The sequence below is a fragment of the Equus asinus genome, chromosome 3 (assembly GCF_041296235.1).
Source record: "Equus asinus isolate D_3611 breed Donkey chromosome 3, EquAss-T2T_v2, whole genome shotgun sequence".
Taxonomy (NCBI): domain Eukaryota; kingdom Metazoa; phylum Chordata; class Mammalia; order Perissodactyla; family Equidae; genus Equus; species Equus asinus.
This window is the reverse complement of record NC_091792.1, coordinates 141,435,118-141,462,194: the sequence shown is the minus strand read 5'-3', so window position 1 is coordinate 141,462,194 and position 27,077 is coordinate 141,435,118. Positions and strand designations below refer to the sequence as shown.

General features: G+C 48.5%; 1 long non-coding RNA gene across 2 annotated transcripts; it reads left to right on the top strand.

Moving 5' to 3' along the window:
* Positions 1-744: 744 nt before the first annotated feature.
* On the top strand, positions 745-8,866 carry LOC139044883 (uncharacterized). Of its 2 annotated transcripts, XR_011502289.1 has the most exons (4): positions 745-1,682; positions 3,385-3,473; positions 7,782-7,897; positions 8,643-8,866. It is a non-coding gene; the product is annotated as an uncharacterized lncRNA (long non-coding RNA). The 2 variants fall into 2 exon arrangements; XR_011502290.1 differs by lacking the exon at positions 3,385-3,473 and having other exon boundaries at positions 756-1,682.
* Positions 8,867-27,077: the final 18,211 nt, after the last annotated feature.

Here is a 27,077-nt window from a genome sequence, read left to right as displayed (position 1 = left end):
TATGACCCTGAGCAAATGACTTCTCCATGCCTTGATTCCTTCCCATCTCCACGAGATTAGTACGAGAAGTCAATGAGGCCGTGCGTGCAGAATGGTCAGAGCTGTACCTGGCACATAACAAGCACCCACGAAATTGTTGTTGAGTCCACAGCAGTGAAAGGCGGATTCTAGGCAATAAGGTAGAATAAGATGGAATCAATAGAATGTGGAGCTCGGGCCGGCCCAATGGCACAGCGGTTAAGTTCACATGCTCTGCTTTGGTGGCCCGGAGTTTGCCAGTTTGGATCCCGGGGGCAGACCTACACACCGCTTATCAAGCCAGGCTGTGGCAGGCATCCCACATATAAAGTGGAGGAAGATGGGCACAGATGTTAGCTCAGGGCCAATCTTCCTCAGCAAAAAGAGGAGGATTGGTGGCAGATGTTAGCTCAGGGCTAATCTTCCTAAAAAAAAAGAATGTGGAGTTGGGTTGGATGGTAAGAGGGATGAGTAAGAGAGAGGAATGTAGTTAAAAATATCTCCCAGATTTGGAGCCAATTTGAACCATTTGGGGGAGAAATACAGTTTGGGACCTGTAGAGTTGGTGGCATCTCTTGCCATCCACATGGAGATGACCAGTGTTCGCCTGCATGGATGGGTATGGAGGCTGGCGAGGATCTGAGCTGGAGACAGACTGGTGAGCAGATGGAGCCCCACGTGTGTGTGTGTGTGTGTGTGTGTGTGTGTGTCGGGGGCTGGAATCACACCCCTCAGGTGGGTGTGTAGAATGAAAAGAGAAGGCTAGGAGGGAGTCCTGTGGCTGGTGCTGGTGGACAAAAGGGAGCCAGCGAGGAAACCGATGAGGACTGGGTTCAAGGTCACAGGGAAAGCACAGGGAGTGTCCCAGAAAATTCAAGAGAGGATTTACAGAAAGAACCGTCAGTAGCATGGATGCTGCAGAGCCATCAAATAAGGTCCGAGAAGCGGGTATTGGGTTGAAGGGCAAAGAGGTCACTGGGGACGTGGCCAGAGCAGGCTCAGGGGGCTGATGGGGCAGGAAGACAGAGAGGTCAGTACAGAAGTAAAGGAGAATTAAGGATCAGGAGAGAAGGTCTGTGTGACGGAGAGAAGGGAGTTCTGCAGCAGTGGGAGCTAACAAGGAGAAGAAAACGCAAGGCAAGTAAGATGCTAGAAGGGGACTTAGGAAGATGAGAGGTGCGGGCTTGATGCCCATGAGAGGCCCCAAAGCTGAGCCTCAGTTTCTGCCACGTGTCCAGAGCTTAGAAAATGATCCACAGTGGTGTAGGGAAGCCGAATGCCTAGTGGGGATAGGCTGAAAAATTGTGGGGAAAATCCCAGTCTGAGCTTCTATGGACAGAAGAGGGCAGAAAGAGGGAGGGAGTTGGAGAGGACGGTGAACAATAATGACCCCGTTTCCTGAGTGCTCATCCTGTGCCACGCATGGAGCCGCGGCTTGACAAGCATCTTTACTGCAACCCTATTCCGCCAGTGAGCCTGAGACCCAGGGAGCTTAGAAACCCGGCCAGAATCTGGCAGAGCGGGGGCCCTAACCCGCCGTCTGAGCCCACGGTGGCACCCTTAATCACCAAGCTCCACAGTGTGGGGGACGAGAGAGTGGAACTACCGGAGAAGACACGGGGATGCGGCTCGGAGAGAGAGGATGGACTGAAGCGATTTGAAAGGCAGGTGCAGAAGAGGGGCTGGGTGGGAGGGGCAGGGTCGGACACCTGAGGGGGTGGCCCTACAGCTGGCTGGCAGCCCGCGCCGCAGCCGGGAGGGCGAGGGGGCCGGCACAGCGGCGCGGAAACAAGAAGGGCTGCGAGCCTCTCCCGGGAGGGGGCAGCAGTGCCCCGCGGAACGCCGGCTGCCGAGGGGCCCTGCTGCTGCCCGGGGACGGTGGGGACCAGGGGACAGGCTGGGGAAGCCCTGCCGCGGTGAGTGTCCCCTCCCAACCATCCGAGCAGGCCTGCTGCATTCGCTGTTGCCCCGTGAGGCCCGGGGGGCGTTCCTCTTGGCCTCACACCCTTGCAAACAAACTCCCCCAGCCACATGCCTAAATGTCTGCGCAGGGCGAGCGCTGCAGGAGTCATTAGCAATAAATACATGGCGTCATTATTGTTCACTTTCCCCTCCATCTCCCCCTTTCTTTCTCTTTGCCCTCTTCTATCCACAAATTTTTCCCCCACAAGTTTTCAGCGTATCCCCACTGGGCATTCTGCTTCCCTTCACCACTGTGCGCTGTTTTCCACACTCTGGACAAAGACCCTGGCCCAGGCTGGGGTCCTCTCCTGGGCATCAAGCCTGCACCTCTCATCTTCCTAAGTCCCTTTCTGACATCTTACATGCCTTCCTTTTTCTTCTTCTTCTTCTTAGCTCCCACTACGGCAGAACTCCCTCCTTCCGCACCCCTGGCCAGCCCGACTCCTGGCTCCCACCCATGGAGCAGAGAGAGACCCCACCTCTTGCTCAGGCCCCTCTGCACAAGGCCACTCTGTAGGACGTGAGTCCCGCAGCTCCGCCAGGAAGGCTCCCACATGGAACCCACCCTGTAAGGGCAGCTGGGAACCCTTCCTCACAGGCCCGCTGGGGTCCCTCTCGAGGCTGTAGGAGTCTAGCTTACAGCTGGCTCTGATGTCCCAGGAACTCAGAGTAGCCAGTTGCACAAATATAACTCACATCGCATATCGGATGTGGAGGGAAAATAGAGTATCATCATTTTGCTTAGAACGAATCCGGTCTTTCTGCTCTGAGCCCCACCCACTAGTTAGTGGGATGGGGAGGATAGACTAACCGTCCAACCCAGTTTAACTTTGTGTGGTATTTAAAACCCTTCAGATAATGTTCATGCTTCAGGAAAAAACACTGTCTCTGAGGGACTCTGCTTCCTCTGTCCCCACCCTAGAGGCCCAGTGGTGTGGACTTTCTCCCCTCACGGCCCTGGGGCAGTGATGTGTGCTGTCCACTGGTCTTGGGGAGATGCGCTTTTTTTGCCTGGGTCGTACTTGAGCTCCCAGCCTCCAGTAATGAAAGTGTGGCCCATTCTTCCAGCCCAGACAATGCTCCTGGTGACGGTTTGGTGTCTCGGCCTCAGCAGGCCCGCAGCCCTAAAGCCCTTCCCGTTGGCTCTCCAGTCTGTAAGCTGGAAGGGCAGCTTGTCTCAAAGTAGCAGGCCCCTTGGTGAGCCCACTGGCTCCCAACTCTTCACCTGCACCCCATGGGACGGAGGGTGCCCAGGGAAGCTGACCTCCAGGCCTCCCCCAGGCTGACCCCTCGGAGTTTCTTTTCTGTGGCTGTGCCCTGGGTTCTAACAGGGTGGCTGGTGATGTGACTTCCTCCCAGCGTCCCAAGGGTGACATTCACTTGTCTAACACCCTCCCTCTGCAGGCCCGGAGTTGGGGACCAAAGGACAGTTCTGCTGATTGCCTGGCTATTCTCGATGTGTCCACTTCCTCCTCTTTTTTTAAGATTCTCAGGTACAGAAAGAGGGTGGGCTTGTCCTGCGCTTCTCATTTCCTCCTTTCTGACCCGCGTGACCCCTAAATGACTGGCTTTGGTGTCTTCCTCTGTTTATGGAAGAACTCCAAGCTTTAGGCTTGGTCTTGATGCACTGTGGGAGGAGGAAGAAGAATTTGGAAAATCCCTTCTCAAGACAATGCTCTGGCTCCTAAGGCTGGAACTTTCTGTATAATCCTATTTTGAATGACCGAAGCTGCCGTTGCCTGGGTCCTTCTCACAGAATCCCTTCCGTACCTAATACGAATCAGCACACACAGCTTCCCCTCCCCCCCTTTCTCCTGCCCCTCCTCAGGGCACACAGTCATCCCTCCTCCTACAGGCAGGTGGACATCTAGGGTGAATCCTGGAGAGTGGGAAACAGACGAGAAAGCATATTAGTGCCTTAAAATGGGATCCCCCTTGCCCTCTCTTGCAGCCTAAAGAACTCTGTTCACATCCATCCAAATCCCTTAGCTTTTCTTTTTCTCTTACTGCTCTGTAACCCCAGGTCTCCGTCCCTTTTGCTCACTTCCCCAAAGGGGCTTGTCAGCAGCATCTCTCCTCTGAGATACCAGGTGGAGACGTGTCGGTGTCCTACCCACTGTCATCACCCTGAAGCACGCCCCAGTACCACCCCCCTGCCCCCCCCCCCCCACCGTCAGCCTCACCTCCAGTCCTGCCCCTTCAGGTAAAGCGCTTGCCTTGGGCAGACTTCCATGTTCCATTCCTCTGGTACTCAGGACGCTCTTCCCCACCTCCCCACCATTGCTTGTGCTGTGCCCTCCGCCTGAACTTTCCTCATAGAGCCCTTTTCTAAGGCTCATCTCAGTGTCATCTCCTGTGTGAAGCCTTTCCTGGCTCTTCTAAGTGGAATGCGATCTCTGTCTCCTCTGAGGGCCTGAACCACTTTGGATCCCTCCCATCCTGCCCTGGATTTATAGCTGTGTTTGTGTTTCTCTCCCAACTACACTGCAATCTCTCTGAAGGCAGGAACTGCCTCTCACTCAGATGTGTATCTTCCACGGGGCTACGGGTTAAATCAAATTGAATAGGATTGTCAACAGGAAGAGCCCTAGACCAAATTTTAAAGTAGGTCCAAAGCACGTTGACTCACACAAATGATTAATCCCTTTGGCCTCAGTTTCCTAATTTGTTAAATAACTGAATTGGTTTCTGTGGTGTCTTAGATCTTTTCCATCTCTGATGTTCTCTAATTCGACCCATGCTCTCCTGTGGTTTGTAAGTGTGCGTACAGGCGTGTGTGCGCATGTGCATGTGTGTGGTAGGCAGGGGTCGCTAACTGGGGAGGCCAGGTGGAGTATTGGAATGGCTCAGGTTTTAGATTTGGACAAACCTGGATCCGAATCCAGGCTCGGGCTCTCACCTGCTGGGTGACCTTGGGCATGCTATCTTCTCTGAGTTAAATGGAAAATGTGGTGGATCATTCATCTACTTGGGAAACATTACTGAGTACCTACCAAGGACATGCATTGAGTGGGTAGCCAGGGATATGGAGTAAATACAATATGTCCCCTCTCTGTCGGAGGCACAGTCCACTCAAAGGAGACGAACCTGCAAACCAGTAAGTGTAATCAAGTGTAGACTTCCTCATGGGAGAATGTCCAGGATATAGCAGGGGCCGCAAAAGAGGGAGACAGAGATGAACAGATTCCAGGGATGAGCTGACTGGTAGTGGGACAAGGAAGGCTTCCCTGAAGACACGAGACCCGAAGGGAATGCTCCTGGAACTTTGGGTGGAGGGAGAGAGGCAAGTGGTGCCAGGTCCATTACTGCCAGCATGAGCATTCTTTGACCCACTTTGGGGAGGCCTAGGAATCTTGGATCCCGAATGCATTTCCTGAGAGGTGGTCACAGCTGACATTTAGACCACTGGCCCGGGCCCCGAACCTGTTGGTCTCCCTCCAGCCCCAGTGCCTTTCCCTGTGGTGACGAGTTGTCTCCAGGACCTGAGACGGCCTCTTCTGCTTGGTGACCTTTGCCCACTGATCTTCTGTCAGGGAAGGGCAGTGCTTGAGCAAGCTATCCATCCTCAAACCACTCCCTTTACTGGGTCCAGGGGAGATGTTTTATGCACAGAATCCACGGGAGTTTCTACCAAGGGACAGTCTGAAAAACAGCACAAGCCGGAGGAAGCTGTTCAAACACCATCCATTTTGACACTTGGCAGGATTTGCAAAGCACCTCTTCCCTCGGAGAGTGGGAAGGTTTCCAGCATTAGTCTGCCGGCAGAAAGGGAGGTTGAGCAAACAGGCATATTGTTTTCTCATAGCTGTCTCTCTTGTTAATGTTTGGTCGGCCAGCCGTGCATTTTTGGAGTGTTACATAGGCTTACGTTCAGCCTTCATCAGAGAACAATTAGGACGAGTGTGGGGAGAGGCTAAAGGGTCAGGGACAACAGATGGGCCTCCACTTAGACAGGTTAGAAGTTCATGGCTCCAGAGGAAGAAAACCCATCTTTGGCTGCAGGAGCGAGGGGTTGGGCAGAAAGAGGCAGAATGGAAAGAAGGCAGAGGGCCTCTCGTTTCTGAACTATCCCTTTGGGATGAGTCTCTATATCTTAGGCAGTTGATTTAGTTTTCCATAAGGAAGCATCGGCAGCCCTGGCAGAACCAAGAAGCCGGAGGCCCGGTGCCATACTAAAATAGCAGCGTTGCTGCGTTTTCCAGCTGAGGGATTACTCCTTGGTGAGCCAGAGAGCTTTGGAACATCATTTGGAAGCAAAACCACATTTTTTTCCAAAAAAAATTTTTAAAGGAAACTTAGGATACAATGAAGTCAGGGCTTAACTCTTGAGGGGAAGCAGTACAGGGATAGCCATTGCGTCTTTGCCGATGGAACCCATGCTTCTGGGTGGAGGATGAGGTTCCCTGTAGTAAAAGGTCAGCTGAGGTGGCTGTGAGGGGCAGAGGGCTCTGTCCTCCAGAGGCGGTTAACAGGATGATAGTGCTAGTCATTGGTAAAAAAAAAAAAAAAAAAGGCAAAAAAGTAGAAAGAGAATTGTGTGAGTTATCCTTTGCTGCATAACATACCACCCCAAAACTCAGTGGTTGAAAACAACCACCATTTTATTTCCTCATGCTTCTGAGGGTCAGCAGTTCGGTCTGAGCTCAGCTGGGTGGTTCTTCTGCTCATCTCACCTGGGTCATCTGACTGCATTGAGTCAACACCTCAAAATGTAGTTGGGTCATCTGAGATGACCTTACTCACTTTTCTAGCAATTGATGCTGGCCATTAGCTGGGCCGTGCCTCTCCAGAGACTGGCCTCAGCTTCTTCACATCGTGGCTGGGATCCAAAAGCAACAAGACAGAAGGAAAGGCTCAACTCACAATTATTTTTCCAGTCTCTGCTTGTGTTATATTTGCTGTCCCATTAGCAAAAGCAAGTTGCATAGCTGAGCTCCGAGTCAATGTGGGAGGGGACCGTCCCAGGGTATGGAGAGGGAGCCCTGGTTCCATTGGGAGCCATTACTGTAACTGTCTACCCACAAGAAGGAAGTAAATTTGAAATGGAATCAAATGCCCTAACCTCAGTGGGATGCGAATGGTGCGAGTCAGAGTCCATATGAACTCAAGCTGAGGGAAGAGAGACCAGAGAATCAACTTTTTGGGTTTTTGGAACAAGCCTGCTATTTCCTGGGGATGTTGGAGGTAGGGAGATGCTTGGATTAGTAAGACTTGAATAACTCAAGTGGGAGTCATTTTTAGCATCTCATAAAATTTATATCATTCTCTTCTTCCATATTTATCTGTATATCAAAATAGAGAGAACCTGAGATTCCTCAGGCCCATGGGAAAGAAGATGCTGTAGCCATAGAGTCTAACTAGGAAAGCAGATGCCATTTCCAGTTTCTATGACACAGGAAACTGGTCATACTGGTGATGGAGGAGCAGAAAGCCAAATGGGAGACAGTGAGGCAATCCGGGGATGAGCATCAGCCAGGGGTCACTACTGTCTTGAGGCTGGAGAGCAAGAGGAGAGGCCAAGTCACAGAGCCAAGGACCAGGGTGACCTGTAACAAGCCAGACATGTGATGGGATTGTTTGTTGGTGAGCTGGAGCCAGGGAAAAGACAGAGTCAATGCGGGAAGAGCTATCCAGACACCGGCTTCTTCCTTCCTCTCAACCCCCCATCTCCTGCTAGAGCCTCTCATTGGCTGAACTTGGCCAGAAGCCCAGTGCTACAGGGGTTCTTAGTCAGTTCAGGCTGCTATAACAAAAATACCATAGACCAGGAGGCTTGAACAGCAACCGTTTATTTCTCACAGTTCTGGAGCCTGGGAAATCCAAGATCAAGGCGCCAGCAGATTCAGTGTCTGGTGAGAGCCCACTTCCTGGTTCAGAGATGGTCCTCTTTTCTCTGTATCCTCACACGGTGGAAGGGGTAAGGGAGCTCTCTGGGTCTCTTTTACAAGGGCACTACTTCCATTCATGTGGGCTCCACTGTTATGACCTAATCACCTCCCAAAGACCCCACCTCCAAATACCATTATATTGGGGGTTAGGATCTCAATTTGAGGGAGACACAAACTTTCAGTCCTTAAAAAGGGACCTCTGAAACACAGCCTGCAAGGGCAGCCCCCGTAACACAGAGCAGAGTGGCGGAAAGGCAAGGAATGAATCCAGTGCAAAGAGGCCCAGGACCAGCTCATGGAGCACATTTACAGCAATAAGCTACAGATCATCCCTACTTGGTAAAGCAAGACTCCTGTTCCCCTCAAAGTCCCATCAGTAATGTCTCTGCATCCCTGGGGATATCCCAGGTGAGCTCAAGAAAAACTGTCCAACCCTCTTCTTTGATGTTCAAAAGCCATTGAGAATGGCACCTCCCTTCCTGAGAACGCTGCCTTGCCCAAGCTGCTGCCTTCTGCCACCGCAAGGCTACGAAGACTTGATGTGTAATGTGGCGTTGCACACTCCCAATGCCCCCTGAACTAGCACCTTGATAGCCTCTCAGAAGTAGGAGATGCCTTCTCCATTCTGCACTTCTCTCTACCACACAGCACTTCATAAAAATAACTTTTTTGGTGTCTTCCTGCAGTCCCTCCTCCAACTCACATCTCTGGGACCAGGGATGGGAGCAGGTCAGGGACCAGTGTCCAAGGCTGACTCCCTCTTTCCCCATCTAGGAGCATCTGACCAAACTGTCCATGCATCCTCCTTCCACTAGAACACCTTCCTGCAAGCTCGCTCCTGGAGGTTCACCCTTTACCAGACGTGGATGATTCTCAGATGGGTTCAAGCTGGGACCACATGCTCACGCACATATGCACAAGCATGTGCTCACACTGTTACTACCACATCTTCTGTAAGAGCGCAGAAGAAATAATAAAATTATCCTTGATTAAGCACCTCCACTGTGTTATGTACTTTATGCTTAATTCCTCTTCTCCTGATGACAATGGCATTACTCTCATTTACAAGTGAGAAAACTGAGGAGCACAGAGGTTTTGTTTCTGGCCCTAGCATGCACAGCAAATCAGCAATTAAGTCAAGAAGTTAAGTCTATCTAACATCAAAATCCTTGCCCTTCTCCTACTATGTTGCCTCTCAATATATATGAATGGCATTTTATTCATGTCTTGGCACTATTTCTTATTTTCCCTAAGAGACTGGAACAAGTGATTATTTCTGAAGTTTCTAGTACCTTTGAGTACCAAAGACTGCCATCTCCTGTTGAGTGGTCCCAAGATTGAGTTTAGGGAGTATCTAAAAATCATCACAACCACTGTGCTATTTCATGCTCCCATGTTGTTTTCCAAGGACTGTTGTCGTTGGTGTAAGATGGGCATACTGGCAGCCCCTGGAGATGATAGAGCTCAGGGATCTGGAGGTGATTTAGTGTGGTTGAGAACACAAACTTTGGCACTGGACACAGCCTTGGGAAAGGAATTTTCCATGTGCACACAAGGCTGCATTGTAGCTGGGAGTGTGGGTGATGCCAACACAAGACTCATAGCCAAGGCAGGCCAACCTTGTAGAATCTCAGCAGCAATATGGATCTGGAGAGTAGGGAGGGGCCGGGAAGGCAGGCAGACCAGAGATTGCAAAGGTCCCTGTGAAGGTAATAGGTGGTGACCACCCAGGCCTGGATCAAGGTTTCACGTACATAAAGGGCAGGTGTGAGCAGCACAGCTGTTGGAAATAAGGAATGCTTTTTCCAGAGAATGAATGTCATCTGGCTCTCCCAGTCTCTATCTTTCAAGTCTGACTGGGTTGCCCACTGTGCTCTGATAACTGGAGTTTGGTCCTGAGGACTGGGACCTCAAGCTGCCTCATTCACCACTTTATCCCGGTGCTTACACGTAGTAGGTGCTCAATAAACACTCACTGTTTTGGATGAATGAACAAATCAAACAGATCAACTTAAAAATCCATTATAAATTCCATCTGCACAGTCTTACTTTCCACTACCGTGTTTGTACAGTACAAGGTTACAAACGTTGATTAATTTCATTTAAAAAATATTTTTATAATATTAAGAAAACAATATTACAGAATCATTACAAATTAAAGGAGGAAAAAATTACCCATAATTGTTACTTTCAAAGCAACTGTGATCATGCTGCATGTTTCTCTCACCTCTTTGCTCAAATGCTTATAAAATTTTACTCATTTGCATTTATATGTCCATTCCATTTCATCTATTCTGTTGTTGTTTTTGCCACATTATACCATTTGTATTTCTGTGTTGCTAGCCAATCTACATAATCATTTTGCATTACCTCATTGCATAGTCTTGAAGTCAGGGCTTCACAAATTCTCTTCCTGCATTATCAATGTTCCTCCTCCGTGGGCTATCTTACAAGCATACACACATGCAGGAATTTTTCCGTATTTTAAACAAAACTCTCTCTTTCCATCCATCTCCTTCTGCCCTGCACCCCATGTCTCTCCTTCCTTTCACAGCAGAACTTCCCTTAATTGTCATCTGTCCCCCACTCGGCATCTCACATTCTTCTCCTTGAACCCACTCCACTCAGGCTTTTGTCCCCATCACTCCACAAATGGCTCTTCTCAAGGCAGCAATGACCTTAATGATGCTAAATCCAGTAATCAGTTTCCAGAACTCCTCTTTCTTGACCTACCAACAGCATTTGACATCGTTGTTCACTCCCTCTTTCTTGAATCCCTTTCTTCTCTTGAGTTCCAGGAGAATTCCTCTTACATCCCCAAGCGCTCCTGCTCAGTTTCCTCAAACTCCAGATGTTGGCATGCTCTGGAGCCAAGTCCACAGAGCTTGTCCTTCCTCTGTCCTTATTCCCTTGCAGTCTCCTCCACGAACCTGCTATCCATGTGCCCCAAGGACTCTCAATTCTACGTCTACAGTGCAGACCTTTCATCTGAACTGCAGACTCATAACCAAGTGCCCACTCGACATCACCCTTGGATCACTAATAAGGACAACAACCTTAGTGTGTCCAAAAATGAAACTCCTGACACTCCCCTCTAACCTCCCATAGTCTTCCCTGTCTCAGCAAATGAAAATTCTATCTTTCCAGTTGCTCCGACCAAAGATCTTGGCATCATCTTTGATTCTTCTCTTTCTTTTCCACTCTACATTCAATCTGTCAACAAATTCAACAGCACTACCTAAAAATAAACCCAGTCACTTCTAGTCTCCTTCACTGGTCAAAGCCACCATTTTATCGCACCTGAATCACTTTAAGAGCATCCTAATTTCATCTAGCTTTGCCCCCTACAGTTTACTCTCAGTGCAGCAGCCAGAGTGAGCTCCTGTTAACATAAGTCATAGCACGTCACTTCTCCTCTCCAAATGTTCCAATAGCATACTGTCCTAGTCGGTTCAAGCTGCTGTAAGAACACTACAGACTAGGTGGCTTATAAATGCCAGAAATTTCTCTCTCACAGCTCTGAAGGCTGGAAGTTGAAGATCAGGGTGCCAGCATGGTCAAGTGAGGGCCTTTTTCTGGGTCACAAATTTCTTGTTGTATCTTCACACAGTAGAATGGGCAAGGGAGCTCTCTGGGGTCTCTTTTATGAGGGCACTAATCCCATTCATGAGGGCTCCACCCTCGTGTCCTAATTACCTCCCAAAGGCCCACCTCCTAATACCGTCATATTGGGCATTAGGGTTTCAACAGATGAATTTTGGGGGGACACAAACATTCAGACTATAACACACGCCATCACACACAGAATGAAACCAGCGTCCTCACTACAGCCTGCAAGGCCCGCCACACCTGCACCCGACACCTGGACCTTGACATCTGACCTTCCAACTTGAGAGATATCTGACCTGCCAACTCTTTCGGGTATTTGTTCGAACACGAGGCCTTCCCTGACTACCCCAGTGAAAAGTCAGCCCCACGCCTTGTACTGCCTGCTTCTCTTGCTTCCTTACGTCTCTCCGTAGGATCCACCATGTAATTTACTTAGTCATTTTCGTATTGTGGTTTCTCCCCACTAGCCATAAGACCCCTGAGGACAGAGATTTTTATCTTTGTCCACTGTTCCACCCAGGGCGTAGAACAGTCTTGGACACATAATGTTTGTTGAATGAATTAATCTGAGACCCAGCATCTGAGAGTTAAAAGTCTTGCCCGTGTTACATGAGAAAGCAGAGCCTGACGACGAAGAGCGTGGGCTGCTTCTGTGCCTCTGCTGTTCATTCATCACAAGGAAATCCAGCTGTCTTCATCAGTCCACATGACACAACTATGAGCTACTTGAGGGTAAAGACTGTGTTTTATCATTTCTGTACCTTACTTTTTTCCAACTTCATCGAAGTGTAATTGACAAATAAAATTGTAATATATTTAAATGGTATCATATGATGATCTGATATGCTTACCCCATTCCTGCTCTCTCACCACCCAGCACAGGGCCTGCAACACAGGAGTTGCTCATTAAATATCTGTTGAATTTGTTACAAAGCAAGAAAAGGGTTCCTGAAAATAGAGTCTGGAAGCACCCATGACCAATCTTTATCTTTTTCCCAGTTTTGCCTTGAGCCAGCTGTATACTAAATTTATTCACTTATTTACTTAATCAGTCAACAAATCCTGCTTTGCAAACTCATGTGATTGTTATGATTATAAACAGTGTTTCTCCAAAAAAAAAAAAAATGCAAAGGCTGGTTCCTGTAATGCTGTCCCTAGAAGTGTTTTTGTTCCAAAGAGAACCTTCAATGCCCTCATCCAATCGGCACAAATCACAAATGTTCTGTGTCTGGCCAAGTGCAGGGCATTTTTAGCTCCCCATTCCCTGCTCCAGAATTTTGGAGAGCATTTCCCTACCATGCGCCCTCCCCCACCCCTTAAGTGTGTCGACGGCTGTTCACCACACAGCAGATGTGTGGTCACACGCAATTAAGTGAGTGCAAGCTGTTAGTGGACAGACGGCATGAAATATGCACAAATGAGCCAACAAGCAAACAGTAGAAACCGGAGCAGTGAGATGGCTGTGCCTGCCCCAGCCGCTCACAGAAGGGTGACCTCGCTTTCTTTCTTCATTTCCTAGCACTTCCTCACAGCAGCACTAACTGCCCTGCTGGCGGGTGTTATAATCCAGGTTTTACACAGGAGACAACAAGAGATAGACTGAGCAGCTCACCCCGCCCATGAGTGAGGCGCACTGCCCTTCACGGTCACTGACATCCTGCCACCTTCTCGGTTGCTGACACCTGAGTGTAACTAGTCTGTGGGAGGTTCAGTAGCAGTAGATATTTGGGCCCACATCTCTTATTCGGATTGAGGGCAGTTTACTCCATAATTCAAGTCTCTGTCTAGAGGAAGAAACGCTTTCAGAGGAAAATGAACCTGCCATCTTCATACCAGCTCATCTCTCATCCCAGAGAGACCTAGTCCAACAGTGTTTTGGGTCTATGTCCATTCGGTTCTTTGGGGTTTATTCTGCATTGCCATGTTTTGCCCAGACTGCATGCAGTAGTAGATACAATTGTGTAAGTGAAAAGGACCAAGCTGATACAGACACCAACATGCGGGATCTCAAATGCATTTCTCTAGGGCAGTGGGCCTCAACCAGGGGTGATTTTGCCCTTCAGGAGGCATTTGGCAATGTCTGAAGACAGTTTTGGTTGTGACAACTGGGGAGGGAGACGCTCCTGGAATCTAGCGGGTGGGGGCCAGGGATGTTACTAAACATCCTACCATGTGCAGGACAGCCCCCACAACAAACAATGATCTGCCCCCAATGTCAACAGTGTTGAGATTGAGAAACCCCATGCCAAGTGAAAGAAGCAGACTCCAAAGGCTACATACCGTCTAATTCCATTTATACGACATTCTGGAAAAGGCAAAGCCATAGGGAAAGAAAATACATGGGTGGTTGCCAGCAGCTGGGGCCGAGGGGAGGGGATTGACTTCCGAGGGGCACAAGGGAATTTGGAGGAGAATGGAAATGTTCTCTATCTTGATTGTGGCAGTGGTTACACGTATGTCTGTGTTTGTCAAAACACACAAGACTGTGCACTAAAAGGGATAAATTCGACCTATGTAAATTATTCCTGAAACAAACAGGCAAAAACTCACCTCTATTTGAACCAAAGCAATTCTGGAGAAGGTAGGGGAAAAAATGTAGTCACCAAAAAAATGGGAAGCAGAGGTTGAAGAGGTAAGAAAAGAAATGAAGGGAAATACAGAAAGACAGATTTTTGTTTGTTTTTCCTAACTAAATTACTGGTTTCTCTTTGGCAAAGGACACCTTATCAGAAGTCACTTTGCTGTTATTGACCAAAAATTTTATGAAACAGTTCTATTGATGTTTAATTATCATGCAACAAACTGCACAAATCTAAAATGTGTAATTTGATAACTTTTGACTTACGTATTTAGCTGTCGAACAATTCTCAGAATCATAATGCAAATACCCATCATCCTCAAAAGTGTCCTGTTGTCCCTTTATAATCTTTCCCTCCCTGAAAAATAATAACAGTATTGTCTCGTAGGGTTGTTATGAAAATTTAAGTGCTATTCAAGCACAGAGAGAGGCTTGCTAGACACCTTGCTTGCTTGCTTTAGATGAAAGGAAGCTGTCGCAGAGTGAAAAGACCTGATAGCAGAAAGCCTGTATTCTATGCCCCGATATACTGCTTCTTCTTGGTATAGGGGTGGGATAAAGTTGAAGATTAAATACGTGTCACCAACAATGCGAATGTATTCAATAAAGGCTTGTCGAATGAATGAATGAATGAATGAATGTGCCATATCTGTGTGCTTAAAAGAAAACTAGCTTTAGAAACAAGAACAACATAGTGAAAGAAATGGAGACAAGTTAAAGACTTTACATAATCCCATGGCACTAAATACAAGTGCATTTTAAGCTTACACATGCCTCAAATCAAATTTGTATTCTTCCCCACAAAGCATACTCTTCTGCCTGAAATCCTTGTTAGCGGCTGATCCCACTCTCCTCTTAGTGACCCAAACCAGAAGCCTCAGACACATCCTCAGCTTCCCAAGCTCCTCAGCTTCACACTCAGTTCCGTAGATGTACATTCTTGTCAATTCGACTTCATCTCTTCATGCTCTTACCTCCTCTTCCTCTCCGTGGCAAGTTCCAGCTCTCATCAGCTCTTACACAGACCCCTGCAGCTGCCTCTTCGTTAACTTTTCACCTCTGTCTTTCTTCTCTGAAGGCTAAAACTTTCCTAAAACACCATGGTATTTCCCTGCTTCAAACCTCTGCTAACTTTCCATTCCCCTAACGTGAAGTCCCACTTCCTTGGGTACAAAACTTTTCATTACCTGGACTAACTTTAGCCCATTTCTCACCCACACCTGAAGTTTTAGCCACACCTATGCATTCACTTTTCTCCAAATACACCACAATCATTCATCTCCCCACATCTTTTTTTCTTGTTAACGTTTTAAAATTGTGGTAAAATAGACATAACATAAAATTTACCACTTTTGCCATTTTTAGGTGTACAGTTTAGTAACATTAAGTACATTCACATTGTTGTACAATCATCACCACCATCCAACTTCAGAACTTTTTCATCATTCCAAACTGAAACTCTGAACCCATTAAACAGTATCTCCCCACCCCCACCTTCCCCAGCCTCTGGTAACCTCCATTCTACTTTCCGTCTCTGTGAATTTCACTACCCTACATACCTTATATAAATGGACCCATACAGCATTTGTCTTTTTGTGTCTGGCTTTTTTCACTTAGCATAATGTCTTCAAGTTTCATCCATGTCATAACATGTGTTAGAATTTCATTCCTTTTTAAGGTTGAATAACATTCTATTGTATATATATACCACCTTTTTTTTACCCATTCATCAATGGACATTGAGTTGTGTCCATCTTCTAGCTATTGTGAACAATGCTGCTAGGAACATTGGGGTACAAATATCTGCAAGTTTCTGCTTTCAGTCCTTTTTCTCCCCATATCTTTTTATATTACATGTTCCTTCCAGCTGGAGAGTCAGCCCAGAGGCATCTTCCACCCCTCTTTCTGAAGAACTCCTATTCATCCATCAAGACCCATTTCAAAAGTTCCTCTCCTGACTTAATCAAGGAGAGGTGGCCATACCCTCTGCCGCACTCCCTCAGCCCCACATGCTATGCTCTTATAGTTCTTCCTTCACAGAATCACACAACATTTGTGTCATTGTCTTCTTGCCTTATTAAATAGTAATTTAGTAAAAAGAGAGCTTACCTTGGTCATCTTTCTCCTCCAGATATGCCTAGCCCACTGTCAGAGCTGTGTAAATATTTGAGAACAAATATTTTAAGGACTGCCTCTGGCTTCTTCAGGCCCACCCTCTGGGGGAACTCAAAGATTATTAGTGTTGACTTTTATTGTCCATTTGCTTCAGGGAAAGATGTGATTTTAAACGTACAAAAATATGACTTTAAAAACACACCAATTTGGGGGCCGGCCTGGTGGCACAGCAGTTAAGTTCACACATTCCACTTTGGCAGCCTGGGTTTGCCAGTTCGGATCCCAGGTGTGGACCCACACACCGATTGTCAAGCCATGCTGTGGTAGGCATCCCACATATAAAGTAGAGGAACACGGGCGCAGATGTTAGCTCAGGGCCAGTCTTCCTCAGCAAAAAGAGGAGGATTGGCAGCAGATGTTAGCTCAGGGCTAATCTTCCTCAAAAAAAAAACAAAAAAAACAAATGCCAATCTGATTTAAAAGTACTTTCTGGCTGCCACAGGGTCCTTATGTCCTTGGGGTCTCTGAGGAGGTGACTCCCCATGGTTAAACACTCTGAAATATAACCGCTTTTGACCTGTTACTCATCCGCCTACATAGCCCTAATAGGAAGGTTCGCCAGCTGAATTTTCCTTTACACTGCAACCCGGCCAACTCATATCTTCTTACTTGTGCCCAAGGTTGAGGACTTGGGGAATAGAGAGTTTTAGAGCTGGAATGAACTCTCAATTTCAGAATTAAAAAGCATTTTTGGCAGTTCTTTGAAGGACCGCTTTTCCACAGGCAAAGAATTTAGTGATCGTGGGGGAGGCATGGGAAACTTGAAGATGGGTCTCAGCACCCCACCTCCTCCACTTCCCCCTCTTCCTGGCTCTGCTCCCTCCCCACGAACTCTACCTTTCCTTCCCAAATGTTCTAGTAGGCACACTTGGCCTTTGTCCTTGCCTATGATCTTGACTCTCAGAAAGGAGAAATCACCTCATGCGTCTTGGATGATGATGTGTCCAACACATCACCTTGCGTGGCATTCATGTGTCCATCCATTCATTCACTTCCTTAGCATTCTGTCCTCCACACTGGAGGAATTCGGGTATTGGCTCACATTTGAGAGGAGAGAATGGTACGGTGTGCTCCCTCCCTTTACCAGGGAAGCACATGCACATGTGTGTATACGCCTTTGGAGAAAGTTCCTTCACTTCCTAATAAAGTTCAAGTGCTATAATCCAGCCCACTCAAGTCTGGAGTGGGTTGAGGAGTTTTGAGTGGGCTCCTTGAATAACAACTCCTCCCCATGTCATATTAACCTCTTAAATATTGGGGCTAACCCACAGCCACCCTTCAGCCAGAAAAGAGTATCTGAGAAGCAGTTCCTTGGGCACTATCTCAACTCCTTCCTAGCCCTATAAGCTTTTAGTTTCCTCTTCCTGCCCTTCCCACTCCACAATGTGTCCCTCCTTAGGTGTCAGTGACTGTCTACTTTATCAGTCCAACTGCCAGAGGGGGGACAGAAGAGACTTGAGGTCTTACAGGCGGAGGAGGAGGAATAAAAATTTAAGATGGGCATCTGTTCTGATATTGGAATGTCTTTAAAACATTCCAGGTATGTAAGTAAATTGGCTGGCAGAGTTTCAGCACCTAAGCATGGCAGAGAGGGTCTTCTTGAGTTATATTACAACAGTGTTCAATTCCCTCAGCCTTGGAGGCAACCACTCCAGAAAGTCAGGAGAGGAGAAGTGAGAGGAGAAGAAAAGCCCACATCCTCTACAACGAAGAGAAAAGGAGACCGGTGGAGGGAGCAGAGGGAGACCAGTCACCTAGGCGACCACGGCTGCCGCTATGAGGCCCTGAATAAGGCAGTGGCTCTTGGCTTCAGGCCTAGATAATTGGGTGGTTGGGTGAGAAAACTAGAGCAGGTTGTAGGAAAAGATACTGACCATTTTGGGCTATATTGAGTTTGGAATGGCACCAACGACTCTTACCTGTTCCTTACCTGGGTGGGCCCCTCTGCTTTTGTTCTCTTAGGTCTGTTTTCTGCATTGTATTCTGAGTGACTGCTTTGAGGGCAGACTGATCAGGTCTGACCAGGGGTTTCTCTGTCCTCTTAGCTATAGTCGAAAGTCCTCAATGAGACCTACGATTCTTTGCATGCGTTACCCTTGCTCACTCTCCAGTCTATTTGTTTGCAGTCTAGTTTTCCTGATAGATAGTGAGCTACATGAGGGCAGGGAACATGTCTGTCTTGTTCTTGACTTCATCTACAATGCCTGTCATATAATTTGTTCTAGAGAGAGTGGTTAAGAGAAAGAGAGGCATAGAAGAATGAATATCATCCAACTGGAAATGCTAGCAGAGAGTTTGAGCTATAAATTTGGGGCCATTAGCATAAAGAAGGTAGATGAAGAAATGGAAGTAAACGAGTTTGTATATAGTGAGAAGAAATGGTGGCCAGGGGTGAAACCTTGGGGAACAATGACATTTCAGGTGACCACATGAGTGAGGAAGGATAAGAACCCTAAAGGAGGCTGGCTGGGAAGCAGCTGCCAATGGCACAGGCAAGGAGCCAGCAGAGAGCTTAAGACGACAGGAAGGAATGTCAACGCTACTAAGAGACATTGTATAAAAAGGGCCATGTTTAGAGACCATACGGGGGATAGAGGAACAAATTAAATGACACAAAGTGGAGATGGTCAGGCCATGGCAGAGGATGGGACACTCTACAAAACAATCAGGATGATTTCTTGAAAAAGAAAATACTATTTTTTTCGAAAGTAGTGAGGAAGTTCTAGATTAAAAGAGGCTAAAGAGACTCAACCCCAACAATGCATTTGATTGGATTCTGGTTCAGGAAAAAATTTCCCAAAACTCTAAAGTTAGCTGTATGGGTTTCTGGAAGAAGAGCTTTCCAAGGAGAGAGAATCAACAGTGCAAAGGCCCCAGGCAGGGACCCTGCCTGGCCTTTTCGAGGAACAGCAAGGAGTCCAGTATGGCTGGAGGAGGCGAGAAAGTTGCAAGGAGGGTAGAATCTATAAAGTCATTATAAAGACTTTGGACTCGACTCAATTTTCAGCATGTTAAGTTTGAATTGTCTATTTGATATCCAAGTGGAGATGTTGACTAGGTGGTTGGGTACACAAGTCTGAAATTCGGGGGAGAAGCTAGGAGAGGAGATAAAAATTTGAGAGTCATCAGCATATTAGATGATTCCAAAGCCATGAGACTGAATGAGATCACCAAGGGACAGAGTATAAAAAGCAGGTCCAAGGAGTGCACCCTGGGACACTCCAAGGTAAGAGGTCAGGAGAAAAGGAGGGCCCAGCCAAGGTGATTCTGAAGGGCTGGCCAGTGCAGAGGAGGAGAACCCAGAGAAAGTGGTGGGGTGAAGCCAAGTGAAACAATGTCTCCTGGAGGACGTGCTGGTTTCCTGCTGCTGGTGGGTCAAAGGCGAGGCTGGGGACCTGAGTTTATCCTCACAGAGGCACTGTCGACCTTGACCTTGGCAGGGCAGTTTCCCTGGAGTGAGATGGGCAAATGCGAGCGCAGAAGGGGTGCAGGAGAGATTAGGTAGGAGTAACTGGACACCGTGAGTACAGACAACCAAAATGGGAGCAGAGATGGTGTCACCACCAAAGGGGAAGTGGAGTCAAGAGAAGTTTGGGCTTTTTGGGTTTTTTTCTGTTTTTGCTTTAAGATTGGAGAAAAGATAGTCGGTCCATATGCTGATGGACTGAGTGAGTGAACAAGAGAGTAAGTAACCTGTGGGTCAAGAGAAGGTTCTTGCCACAGGGGAGACATGTGGACAGGTTAATCAGCTAGGTCCCAGGAGATGGATTATACCCCAGGGAAAGGAGACAGCAGAGAGGCTGGGGTGCTGTTTCCCCCCCAGCCTCCCTGCCTCCAGTGGCTGTGCACTACCCTCCTGTTGACACCAAAATCTGGCTTCCCAACAGCTGCTTTGCCTGGAGCCCAATTAAGGCAAAGATGCAAATTCGCCCGGCCATGGCCCCATGAAGTCTGGCCTCAGGGCTGCAGCCCATTTGGAAAACGTTTTAATTTCATTTGTGTGTTTTTTCAATTTGATTATTAAGTGCTGTTTGCACATGGACAGGGGGAAGGCCTGTTTTTATTCGCTGAGCCCCCTTCCTCCCTGGCCTGCGTGCCTCCCTGGTGAGTAATGGGGAGGCTGCTTTTCTGGAACACAAGGGAAAACTTCCAGCAAATTGCAAAAGCATGTTCCTTCCTTGAAAAATCCTTTCACACTTGTTTTTTACTCCGTTTGTAAAGTTCATGAACAGCCTCCATAAAAGTACTTTAAAAGGCCTTAAGTTTCTTTGTTCTCCTTGTCTAACTCTCTTTTTCTCTGTTGAGAGGGTGTGTAATTTAGAGGGATCATAAACGAAACTTAAAGCCAGAGGAGTGAGTGGTGTGATGAAGGGAGTGAAACAAACTTTAGAAATGTCAGGGGGGTGCAGGTTGGAGGAGCAGCGAGGGGAAACCGCAAATGCATCCTCAGGAGGTGACAGCCCAGCACTTCCCCATGACCTCTTAGATTTGTTTCTGAAGTTATTAACATTTAACACAGGACGAGGGCAGCAGGGCAGACAGAAAGAGCAAAATAATAAAAGGCTCAGGAAGAGCGACAAATCCTTTTAGATACATTTCGGCAGCCTGAAATATTAAGGGAGCGGAAGATGGGAAAATAGGAAACGGCGTTGTCAGGAATTTGCAAAAAAGTTTTCCACCTGAAAGCTAGAGCGAGGTGTCCTCTGGGCGGAGAAATACACACAGTTCTTAAAGGGGATGGAGGTCATACAAGGGGTTCCCTCTGCGAAGAGAGACATCATTCTGGTTTGGGTCATTGTCAGACTAGGAAGCTTTCTGAATACGGGCAGGAGGCGGAAGGAGCAGAGGGGTGGGTGTTCTGGATCCTCAGTGCTGGCCCTGGTGGCAGCTCCACGGGCAGCCAGGGGAAGCACTGTGGGGGGCTCAGGGGTAGTACTCAGGGACCCGGACCTGTGCCTTAGTCGGCTACTGCTCTAACCCCTGTTACTGGGACCCACCTGTCCCCAGTATAAGTCCATCTTGGACTGCTTGTCTGAGGTGTCTGTCATTAGCCTTCTTGGCTCCAGAGTTGGCAAAATAACGATGGTGGTGCCCCACACCCCACTCCTGTTTTTTCTCTGTAGCATCCACTTTCCTCCTCAAGGCCCTTTACCTTATTTCCCTCTCTCACCCACCAGGACTCCCGGGAAGGGATTGAGAAGAGGCAGGAAGCTGCATTTTGACACAGGCCTGAGAGGAAAAACAGCGGTTGTTTCCCTGGGGGATTGAAGATGTGGAGGATGGGCAGGAAAAGGGAGGAATAGAACGCCTTCTGCAGTCACTGAAATCCTGAGACATATACTATCCTCCGAAGGCTGCCATGTCCCCAGTTCTGCCTAATCTGATAACCAGCTCTTGGGGGACGGCAACCCAGCCTTAATTAGTGTGTCTGCCTGAGGTTCTGGGATGTTCTGATGGGGCTGGTGCTCAATTACCCTGCACCAGCCATGTAAGTGACAGGCAGAAAGAGCCTTAAATCTCCCATGAGCCTCAGGAGAACCAGGAGTGCCCACCCATCCCCTCCCTGAGGGGCTGGGCTGGACCCAAGGGCCCCATGGCTCCTGCTGCTGAGGAAGCTGCCCTGTGGACTCTCCTGCCGGCCTGGCCGCTGGCCGCCTCCCCTCCCCAGCTGGCCCGTTGCCTCCTCTCTGTTCCGCCTTCTCCTCGCCCCCTCTCTTTCTCTTCCTCTTTCTGCCCCTCTGAACTTCAGATTCCCCCTCTCCTTCCCACTCCCTTTGGCAGAGGGCCGGGGAGTCATTGGGAGTTGGCCTCGGTGGCCTCAAGCTGGAGACTGGCTTCCTAAGTAGTTTCCCCAAAGGCCCCTCACCACACTCCGCACCTGGGGCTTTTCCCCCAAAACTCCCTCACAGGCACTCAGGGGTGGGCGGGACAATAACTGTGTCTTTCTTTGTGCCAGCCTCAAGGACAACCTCAGCCCAGACACACTGCTTCCCCTGACACCTGATCTGTATTTATTTCCATTTTGCAAGTGGAGAAACTGAGACTCAGAGATGAATTTACCTGCTCTCTGGAGCTTCTGCTGCCATAGTTGGACCTAATAAGGAATCGCTTGCTAAATGCAGCTAACTCCTTCTCTTAGGAGAGAACTGGTCCACACGGCTGCATCAGGGTTATTTACCTTTAGTTCTCTGATCCACCCACCTCCGCATCCTCTCATTGAGACACCCAGCTTCCTTATGCTTCCACCGCCCCTCCCTCACCCCAATTTAGCATAAGTTACGTGCATGCCGTGGCTCTTTCCATGTCCCAGTCTCCAGCAGAACCCATTGAGAGGGAGCAAGATTGTGTTATGACCCAGGTCCCAGCTCCTCGAGCTTTCCTCGTATGTGCCGGCCGTGGTCTTGTTTCAGCTTTGCAAACCCAAGACCGTCGGCCCCCTTTGCAACAAATCTGCTCCTTCGATTAACTCGGGGTATGGGGAACCTAATAAAGAAGTTTTATTAAATGCAAAGAAGATCATCACTTTCAAACGTCCTGGTGGAGAGGTCTGAGCCAGACTCCCGGGATTATTCATCGGAACTCACCGGCCCTTTACGGGGAGATGAGTGAAAGCAGAGAGCCCGCTTGGCCCCGGGAAGGCTCTTTTCGGGGCATGCTGTTTTGTACGCGTGCTGATAGCTGTTTCATATTTGGGCTGATGGGCTTGATGGAGTGGTTACCACACAGCCAGCACACGTGGCACAGCCTGGTTAGGCGGGAGTGTTTATGGGGCTCGCCGCTAATGACTCCCATTTATGGAACATGTGTGGAGCAGCTGAGTGGGGCCGGCTAAGACAGGACATCAATAAGGCCTGGGTTTTGCAGCCCGGCTGCACACACCGGTTTTCCTGGGCAGCTGCAGGGATGGTTCTGGTACCAGCTTCTGGGGGAACTCGAGGAACCCTGGAATTCAGGCCTTTCTGTGCTAACAATGCCCTGAAAAAGATGGCTTTGCTGTGGGAGCTGTTGGCCAGACTCATTGAACGAGGCCAATAATAAAAATTATTGCTGTTATAAGAATAAAACCTAACATTTATGTTTGCTTCTCTCCTGCCAGGCGTTGTGGAAAGCATACACGGATATTTTTTTCTTTCATTTAATCCTCAAACAAGCCTATGAGGTTGGTACTATTTTTTTGTTTCTTTGCTTAACCTTCGCTGTATGTACAGAGAAAGGAATGGGTCCAGAGAGGTGAAGTGTCTTGCCCAGGGCCGCAGAGCTGGGGTTTACACCCTGGTGGTCTATTTCTAGAGCCCAGTTACATAGGTGTGGAAAAGTGAATTCTAGAAGTCCACTTACATCATTTTAGATCGCAGTAGTGGCAGGAGGGCATAGCAGTTGAAAACATGCGTGATGGTATTAGAAAGACCCAGATACGACCTCCAGCTCTGCCACCTACAAGTTACATCAACTCCTTAAGCCTCAGATTTCCCACTAAAAGTGGGGATAGGAGTAACATCTACCAGCGGGATGTGGCAAGCCTTAGCCCAGGGGCCACCCCAGAACAGGCCCCCACTGAATGTGTAACAATGCAGCCACACCCACACGCACACCTCTGAGGTCAGTGGAACCTTTAATCTGAGTGTAGACCCCAGGAGGCTGGTGCTTTGCTTCTGGGACTTTCCAACTGTGGGCCCTTAGGTAAGTCACACAGCCACCCAGAGTCTTAGCGTCCTCACAGTAGAATAGGACAATAGCAGGACTGATAACAATAGGGGTGTCAAGGACCACTCAGACTGTGCGTGAGGAGCCCGTTTTGCATCTTCCAAGGCCCATGGAAATGCCACTTGTTGTCTTTGGAAAGTCTGATTGGAGTTCTCCCTTTTGAGCACAGCCGCCCCGCACATTGCACATAGTTATGAGCAAGGAAGGAAACAGAAACCCGATCTTCAAAGTTCTTATGTGCTCCAGGGGGAAGATGGGACCAACAAAAATAAAGCATTCATTAAAAACAAAAACGACATGTCCATATACACACATACTTGCAGATAATCACTTACAGCCGCGCGGACTCAGGCAGGGGCTGCGGGATTTCACTGGAGCACTTGGGAGGACATCTGGGAAGTTTCTGGAAGGGGGAGATTTAGGGGAGGGGAAGGAAGGTCCCCCCTAGAATGGGAGCTCAGGTTCACTTCCTTCTCCTCTTGTATTCCCTCCTCCCAGCACACAGTAGGTGCTCAATGCGTGCTTGCTGAATGAGAACAGGAAGTGGAGAGAGGGGCTCCAGGCAGGGGAAGTGAACAAACAGTGCGGTGGTGACTCAGAGGGAGGGCAGGCGCTCCACTAAATGCTGAAGGCGTGAGTTTATTTTTCTGCAGTGTTTTCTGCCAGGGCTTGGCCCCTGATAAGCCCAGAGAAGGAGAGAGAGAGTGAGAGAGAGAGAGGCAGCCTTCTGTTTATGCAGTGCCACCTTCCCACGTTTACACACACAGACCGCTCCTGACATTGGATCCCAGCACGAGGCAGCTGAAAAACTGCTCGCCTGGGAGCACAGACACTTCTGGCTGACTCCTGCAGGGCTTTTTCCTCCTCCTTCCCTGCTTATAGCACCCTGATTTTGTTCAAAATCCCTTCCTCAGGGACTGTTACTACGGCGGCTTCGTAGTATATCAGGGGGCTAGCCTGAAGTTTGTTTCCCAGAATCCCCCTTCCTGCATGTTTCCAGTTGGGCCATGAGAGTCATCTTTGCCTGAGATTTGGAGGGCAGACGTCGAGCTCGGAAGGCTGGTATTGGGGGGGGGGGCGGGTGCCCCAGGCCCACCTCACTGTCAGTGAGTGTGGCCCGGCCTGCAACAGCTTCACCTTTGGATCCTCCTTTGGCTTCTCCAACGCCTTGGCCGGATCTCAGCAGCAAAGGTCACCAGCGTCACCTGCAGGATATTGAGGTCAGGGGGCATGAGTACTGACCCAGTTGCCAGTCCATCCTTGTGGGGTCCAGCTTGTCCTTTCTCTCTCCCCTTGAACAACTATCTCCCCTTCCCCATTTCCTGCCCTGTTTCCTGCTCACTTTGAAGCCACAGCATCAGAAGCAAAGACAAGAGCCCTGTAGAGATGGTTTCACCAGCTCGCACATGGCAGAAGGTCAAATCCCTGAAACAAATTCGTTGCATATTTCTATGGAGAACCACATTCTAAGGGTTCCACAGCTCTGATTGAATCCTGACTGATGCAGATACCATATCCCCAGCTTAGGAGTGACTTCTGGTTGGTCTGAGCCTATCCTGGTGCTCCCAGTCCCCTTGCTGGTAAAGGGTTTAGGTGTGGGCATGTGACCCGGTTCTAGCCAGTGATGAGAACTCCAGTAGGGGGCTTCTGGCAAAGATGCTCTTTATCTGAAAAGGAAACAAAGATGGTGCTCTTCTCCTACTGGGCATTGTATGTGGATATCACGGTTGGAACTGAGTCAGCCATTGTAACCGCACTGGGGTGTTATCTGAAGAAACAACCTGAAGACCAAGACCGAGAGAAAAGATGGAAAGAACCTGTGTCCTTGATAGTACAGTTAAGCTGATAAATTACCCTTCCTCAAAGCTGCCTACCCCTGAAGTTCCACTTGTGTGAAATAATATATTTTCTCATTGCTCCAGTTGAGGCAGGGTTTCTGTTTCTTGTGGCCAAAAACATCCTAGTCCAATTCCCACCCCAAACAAGATACCTCAGGTTTTCTTCTTGCAATGGATCCCAAAGTTTCAACCCTGTAGGAGCTCTTCCAAAAGAAAAGTGGTCAGCTTGGAGTGAACCTGGTATCTGGCCCTCCGTCTTGTTCTCCTCATCAAAAAGAGTGGAAGATGAACACCTCAGCAACGAACAAAGGATTTAAAAGTAAATAATAGAATTTAGGATGACCAAGATGGTTTCCCGATTATAGCCCAAGGGAAAATGGGATGAGGCTATAATTATGGTAGTTATGATAACCAGGTCTATCAATAAGATGCAGGTAACAGAAAGGCCTAGTTCAGATTGGCTATACCATCATGCCTGCTCTTTACCTCCCACGTCTCAGCTCTCAGCTCATCCTTTTGCTCTTTGATGCGAGAATGGTACTCTGCAAGCCCCATTTCACACACTCTCATGCCAGCTGGCTCTCTGTGAGGTTCTGCCAATAGGAGGCACTAAAGGGAGCTTGAGAAGCCGGAGAAGAGGAAAAGGACTTCTTTTCTGTCTTTCAGTTCCTGGTGGTGTCTCTCCAGCGGGGGTGAACAGTGGCTCCACTTCTCAGCTCCTTTCAGCGCTGCCATCACCCTCCCCCTATGCCCCTGCAGAGGGACTAGAGCCTGCCATCAGCCATGCCCCTTGGGAGGTGGAGGACCAGCCGCACATGCTTCCTCATCCACTGGGCATGTGCTCTGATGCATCCGGGCGATCTCCTTGGGGTGTGAGCACCCATCAAATCTTACCCCCGTCCTCAGTAGTCTGAGGGCTTCAAGGGGGACTACACACAAGTGATGCAGCTTCCCCCAGGAGCCCAGCACCCATCTCATGAGATCCCCCTCCAAGGTCCTAAGCTCTGGTAAGCACCCTCTCCTCCTTTTTCTGCTGGCCTCAGGAGTTATTAATCTCTGGGTTACCTCAGCATCCTCTTTCTGATCTCTCACTTGTGTAACAAACTCTCTTATTAAGTCACTGTGTTTTGAAATAGCTCGTGTGGTTTCTCTTTTCCTGACCAGACCCCAACTAGTAGAGTAAATTCCTTAGATCATGTAACCCAAAAGTCCAGATCGAGAGCTGTCTTCAGGCACAATTTGTTCCAGAGGGTCTGAATCTTATTAGGGCCCGTGCTGTTTTCCAACATTTCCTAGGTACTGATC